General features: G+C 44.8%; 1 pseudogene across 1 annotated transcript; it reads left to right on the forward strand.

Moving 5' to 3' along the window:
- The first annotated feature begins 226 nt into the window (after positions 1-226).
- Positions 227-4,489, forward strand: LOC117259169 (uncharacterized; annotated as a pseudogene). The gene is made up of 4 exons (XR_013491020.1): positions 227-297; positions 400-637; positions 2,589-2,685; positions 3,032-4,489. The product of XR_013491020.1 is annotated as an uncharacterized LOC117259169 (transcript).
- Positions 4,490-6,259: the final 1,770 nt, after the last annotated feature.

Here is a 6,259-nt window from a genome sequence, read left to right on the forward strand (position 1 = left end):
TGTGAAAATTGAAGCTGTTGGACTTCACAAGGCCATCATAGAACGGAGCTTCAAATTTCTCGCCTGTGTGATGCACAAAGTATTGGGGCTGATGGACCCAGCCAATTGGATGCTGCAAGCTGAAGAAACAGATCTAATTACCGCAGTCCGGTTCAAAGTGCCTCCTCTTGCATAGAGGATCTACGATCAGATGCGGAATTTCTGAAACTGTGGGCTGACAGTGGGGATGCAGGTGATGGTGCGCCTGCTCCTCCAAAACGACAGCGGCAGGCCACCAGGACTCTACAAGACTACGTGGTGAGTGAAAGCCTTGGGCAGCACGAAGTGGACATTCAGCAAGAAGCGGCTGTTTTTCGGCATCATCGACTCTATTCTCAGTGAAATGGCTGCGCGTTTCAGCAAGCATAATGGGAAATACATGGCAGCTTTGAACGCTTTGGACCCCGTCAGTGAGAATTTCCTGGAGGCCGACAAAGTGAAACCACTACTGGATTTAACAAACACAGACATGGTTGAGGCACAGTTCACAGTTGCACAACAGTTTCTGAAAAACAGGTGCACGGGCCAGGACAAAGAGAAAGTGACTTTGAGTCAACTTGTTGCAAAGGAGTCCAGGGTATTCAGTGCCATGCCAGCGGTAATGACTGTATTCAAACACGCACTAACATTCGGGGCATCAACTGCTATGTGTGAAAACTCATTCTCCACGTTAAAGAACGTATTTACTGAGCACAGACGCAGCATGTTGCATAAACGGAAGGCCCATCTCATCCAGCTGGCATTTGAGAATGACCTCAGTCGGAAATTCAAAGATGAATCGAAGGAGATGCTGTTAAAGAGGTTCCACTTGTCAGGAAAGAGGAGACTGCAACTCTACTGAAGGTAAGAGCTGGTTATTTTATCATTTGTATTGTTGCTACTGTTTGTGTTTGTTAGCAATGTGGTTATTGATCATATGTTGTTGGACATGTTAGATCAGCGCCATCTGATCTGTGGAGTCTGATTTTATGTTGCTCTGGGTTACCTGGCTTGTTTCTTGCTTCTGATTGGCTAGTGCGATTATTCGGGATTTCATCTGTTTCTTACTGGTCGGGTTACAATGAACGTTGTGTTAGTAAAGCAGGTATAGTTACTTGGTGGCAGTGTGTTATTGTAACTTGTTTCTTATCACGGTAAAACTTATGAATTGGTGTATCTATGTGGCTTAGATAAGACAGTTGGGCTGCATACGTTTTCTAATACTATGCATCACGTCATCGCCCCCCCCTCGGTTTTCAGCCGCCCCCCCCCTTCTGTACTGAGCTGGCGCCGGGACTGTTTGAAGCTGATGCAAATCCAACCCATTTCTTTGATGCTTTTTTTTTTTGGAAATTCTTGACAACAATACAATAACCTGTGTATCATGTCAAACAATGTTTGTTTTTTCCCTCTGGAGTTTCTCACTCTCCATCAGTACTCTGTCTCTCTTTCTCTACCCTTTCATTTTTTCACTAAGTGCATGGACCACACTTTGCTGACACTAAGAAACAGGACTGTTATTGGCCCTTTAATTTATGGGCATAAGTCATCATTTTGACTGATATATTTTTACTGTGTTTTCAAATATTCTCATACGTTTCTTTGTGGTGAAACTTTAATTTGCAGCTGTTTTTGAAAGGTTCTGTGACAAAGAATAAACCTGCCTTTCGTTAAGCTCTTTAGCCACTTTAGTCATCACTGTTACAACAGTGAATTTAACTGCAACTTTGTTGCCCCCCCCCCAAAAAAATGCTCTTGGTTTATTGTTTCCCCCAACAATGAAATGGGATTTCTGCCCTTGCCCAACAGGGTAGCTGATCCAGAGTTAGACAGCTGAGGAGTTATTGATGTAATGAAAGGACATTGTGTGTGTGTCTTTCTTTCCATGTGTTTGAATAGGTATGTGTAGTCTGCTGATTGAACAGGGTTTAACGTTTTAGATGTTGACTGTTTTCATCTGGAGCAATATCAGTTTAAGTTGGCATAGTAGTTGGCCTTGATTGTCACTAAAGGTAACTGGAAGATGCACTGTTTGAGTTTTGCAGCGGTGGAAGAAGTTCTCTTCTCTTCATGTAGCCCACTTCGTAGAAAATCCGGGCATATCATGTATCGCCATTCGGCCTGAAAATACCGGGATATGAATTTTTGTCCATATGGCCCAGCCCTAGTGTGGAGCAGTGGCTCCCCACACACAATGTTTAGGCAGAAGATTGGGTGCCCAGGTAATGAGTTTACAAAGAAGTCTTACTCCAAATTTAACCATGTTATTTCATTTTCATTTTCATGTTTATTTGATAGGGACAGATACATATACATAGAGAATTGCACAACAATTAACACACAACAAATACACATATTCACATATAGATACACATCATATGCATATTGTATACCTACCCTACCTCCCACCCCACCCACCTACCCACCCCTATACATAACTACTGTTTATTCAAAAACAAATCTTCACTTCATATATTTGCTCAGTTTTTATAAAGTGAAAATCAAAATTCTATAGAATATAATAAATTAAAATTTAAAGTTAAGTTCAACAACCCCTTTGGTTTTGTCAGAGAGACAGTGGACGCCTAGCTTGTTCAAAAGAGGAAGTTGACCAACATCTCCACGACACCTTCAGCGACCCCACCCGAGACCAAGAGCTAGGGCAGTGTAAGGCAGTAATAACACCACCAGAGCCTGCTGAGGCCTTCGATCTGAGGGAGCCACTCCTGAAATAAGTTCAGGAGGTGGTGTGAAAAGCATGGTCCAGGTCAGCACCAGGACCAAGCAGAACACCCTACAAGGTCTACAAGCACTGTGCTAAGCTGCTACACCGGCTTTGGAAGATCTTGAAGGTCATCTGGAGAAGGGGAAAACAGCGCAGCAGTGACGATTTGCAGGAGTGTGGATTCCTAAAGAGGAGGACTCCAAGAATATCAGCCAGTTCTGAATCATCCTGTTGCTCAGTGCTGAAGGGAAGATTTTCCTCAGCATTGTAGCTAAGTGACTGGCTGAGTTCTTCCTCAAGAATGGATACATCGACACTTCAGTGCAGAAAGGCGGCATCCCTGGGGTACCAGGGTGTCTACAGCATACAGGTGTGGTCACAGATTGGAGGTGGGAGTCATCACTGACTGCACCATGTCAGTGATCCTGTTTGCTCTGGCGATGAACATGTTGGTAAAATCTGCCAAACCAGAATGCAGAGGACCTAAGTCAAAGTCTGGGATCCGCCAACCACCAATCCGCGCCTTCATGGATGACCTGACAGTGGCCACCGAGTCAGTGCCTGGAGGCAGATGGATCCTGAGGGGCTGGAGAGGCTGATGGGATGGGCCAGGATGTCATTCAAGCCAACAAAATCGAGATCCCTGGTCTTGAAAAAGGGCAGAGTAGCAGACCAGTTCCACTTCTCTAGCGCAGGACCGCCAATCCCTTCCATATCTGAGAAGCCGATAAAGAGCTTGGGGAAGTTCTTCAACAGCAGCCTCAGGGATACAGCCTCCATTAAGAACACCTGTGAGGAGCTGGAGGGATGGCTGAATAATGTCGACAATTCTGGCCTTCCAGGAAAATTCAAGACGTGGCTTTACCAACATGGGATTCTGCCAAGGATACTGTGGCCACTGCTCCTCTATGAGTTCCAGATCACCACCATTTCAGATCTGGAGAGGAGAGTCAGCCACTACCTGAGGAGATGGTTAGGACTGTAGAGGAGCTTGAGCAACATCGCCCTTTATGGAAACACCTGCAAACTGACACTCCCCTTGAAATCCATTGAGGAGGAGTTCAAAGCATTGCGCGCGAGGGAGGTGCTGCAGATCCGTGAGTCAACAGACCCCAAAGTGTCCGGGGCAGGGTTAGCAGTCAAGACTGGCAGTAAGTGGAAAGCAGAGGCTGCAACCTGCACTGCTGGGGCTTGGTCGATACACCAGCATGCCCCCTTTGCCAGAGAAAGGGGACCCTTGAGCACATATTGACATCGTCCTGGTATCAGAGGCAACAAAGAACATTGTCATGCTGGAGCTTACTGTGCCATGGGAAGAGCGGATGGAGGAGGCCTTTGAGTGGAAGAGAGAGAAACACGACAGCCTAGTCAGGGACAGCCACAGACAAGGCTGGAAGACAAGGAAGACAAGGTGGCTGCCTGTGGAGGTAAGGTGCAGAGGCTTTGCAGGACAGTCTCTCTGCAAAGCATACACTGCACTCGGCATCACAGGTGAGAGGAGGAGAGGGGCCGTCTACATCAGCACGGAGGCGGCAGAGAAAGCCTCTAGGTGGCTCTCGATAAAGAGGGCAGATCTGTGGTGGAGTGCTGCTAGGGCACAAGTTGAGGCCTGATCAGCCTCAGCTGGGTTGCCTGAGCAAGGGTGTCTGATGTTTGAATGACCTGTGGTAACATCACAAGTTGAAATAAAATGGAAATTGAAATAAAATACATTTTAAATAAAACTAAATAAAATAAAAAATAAAAGATATGCTAAAGAAAAAAAGTGAAGATGAGAGTTAATTCTCAGTCTTCAATTTGGGTTTGTCAGAGCTGAGTCTGACTGGAGGGAGATGACTTCATCAGTCTGGTGTTTCCTTCACACAGACCTCCTCCTCCTCCTCCTGTCTGGAGAGGAGGTATATCTCCTCTTCTGGGTTTGAAGCCTCTTCATCGGCCCTCTTTCTCTTCCGGGATTGGACCTGTGTTGAGCTGGACGGGGCCTCCCGTGTGTCGCTTAGAAGTTCTACAAAAATTTAAAAAAAAGTTTTAAAATGGGGGTTCAGCATACAAGAAATACACCTTTTCTTAACCAATAATAATTATGATCAATTCTGGGAATGGTGCAATCATTGTCTGCATGTGTGTGTTTCCATAGGTGATCTTACCTGTGACACTGTCCATCAGTTCTTTATTGAGGTTTATATGCCTCTTTTTTGTTTTCTGGGAGTTGCCATCAGAGGTTGAGCGTTGACCTGATTTATCCCTCTGTCTTTTGCGCAGCAATGGGCGTGTTTGCCGAACTCTGTCTGCTGCGTCATGGCATTGACTCCTCCTTTTCTTGGTGACAATAGGGCTCCTATGTCGAAAAGAAAAAATTAGTATATATTAGTATTATACACATGAACTCTCAGCAAGACAGCAAATAATAGTACAGTACAGTTTTCCTCAAAATATGAAATAAGTAACACAACAAGATTTTTCAAACACCTACCTGTTGCCAGACTCCAAATCTTCAGAACAGTCCCTTTCCTTTTCTTTGCTGGACTGTTCTCACTGATGCTCTGCTTGCCGAGTTGCTCCTCCTTGCTCAGCCCAGCAGCGTGACCCTCATTGGGTTGGAAGGCCGGGCTGATGGAGGTAGTCTCCTCACTGTCATCAGAGCTCAGCACGTCACAATTTTTTATTAGCTCCACAGAAGATTTCACACTGGAAGACAAGCATCTCAGTCAACTTCACCTATCTATATAAGCACTGTTAAAATGCTCACAGCATCTAAGCTCACACTTACTGTGGGCTGTTGTCGAATGTGACAACAAGGTGGCTCATCGTTATGAAAGGATGCTGGAGGATCTCACTCGGTGTGATTCTTTCACAAGAGTCCACTGTCAGCATCTTCTTAAGTAGGTCCACAAAGTTTGCCTGGTCACATTGATCTGCGCCAGCATCTTCCTCTGGGAGGTCATAAAATGCCTTGTGGAGGATCCGAATAAAACAAAATGGTCAGAAAAACTGAACTTGTTATATAAATGTATATAACATGCTCTCCAAAAGAAACGTCCTACCTGCAGAAAAACGTCCAGGCCTGAGATTGTGCGGGGAACACAATCAACTTTACCTATTTCAAATGTAGACTGAAGGGAAGAAATGTTTGAGTCAGCTGATTTGTTCCAGTGAAAAGCAAAGACAGAAATGTAGACAGTTATAAATACAACCAGATGATGCCAAATAATGTTACCACAAATCTCCGAAGTCCTCTGTATCCTCCACGGAAGTACAATTTAGTGTGCACTCCGTTACTGAGCAGGTGGGCTGGCAGATCTCCAATAGTGTATATGATATGTCTGATCTGTGGGCACAACACAATGTTGGGTTATACTTCAAGGTACATTTTTTTAAGTTTTCACAAGAGAATTGCTCCGAGTTAGCATCTACAAGTTAGAAATATACTGATCTCTGGTGATCAGGCAGAACTTGTGCATTTTAACTATTACTGTATGGATTAAGAAAAAGAAAATGCTCAGAAGCCTTCAGTGT

Source organism: Epinephelus lanceolatus, chromosome 4 (genome assembly GCF_041903045.1).
Source record: "Epinephelus lanceolatus isolate andai-2023 chromosome 4, ASM4190304v1, whole genome shotgun sequence".
Lineage (NCBI taxonomy): Eukaryota > Metazoa > Chordata > Actinopteri > Perciformes > Serranidae > Epinephelus > Epinephelus lanceolatus.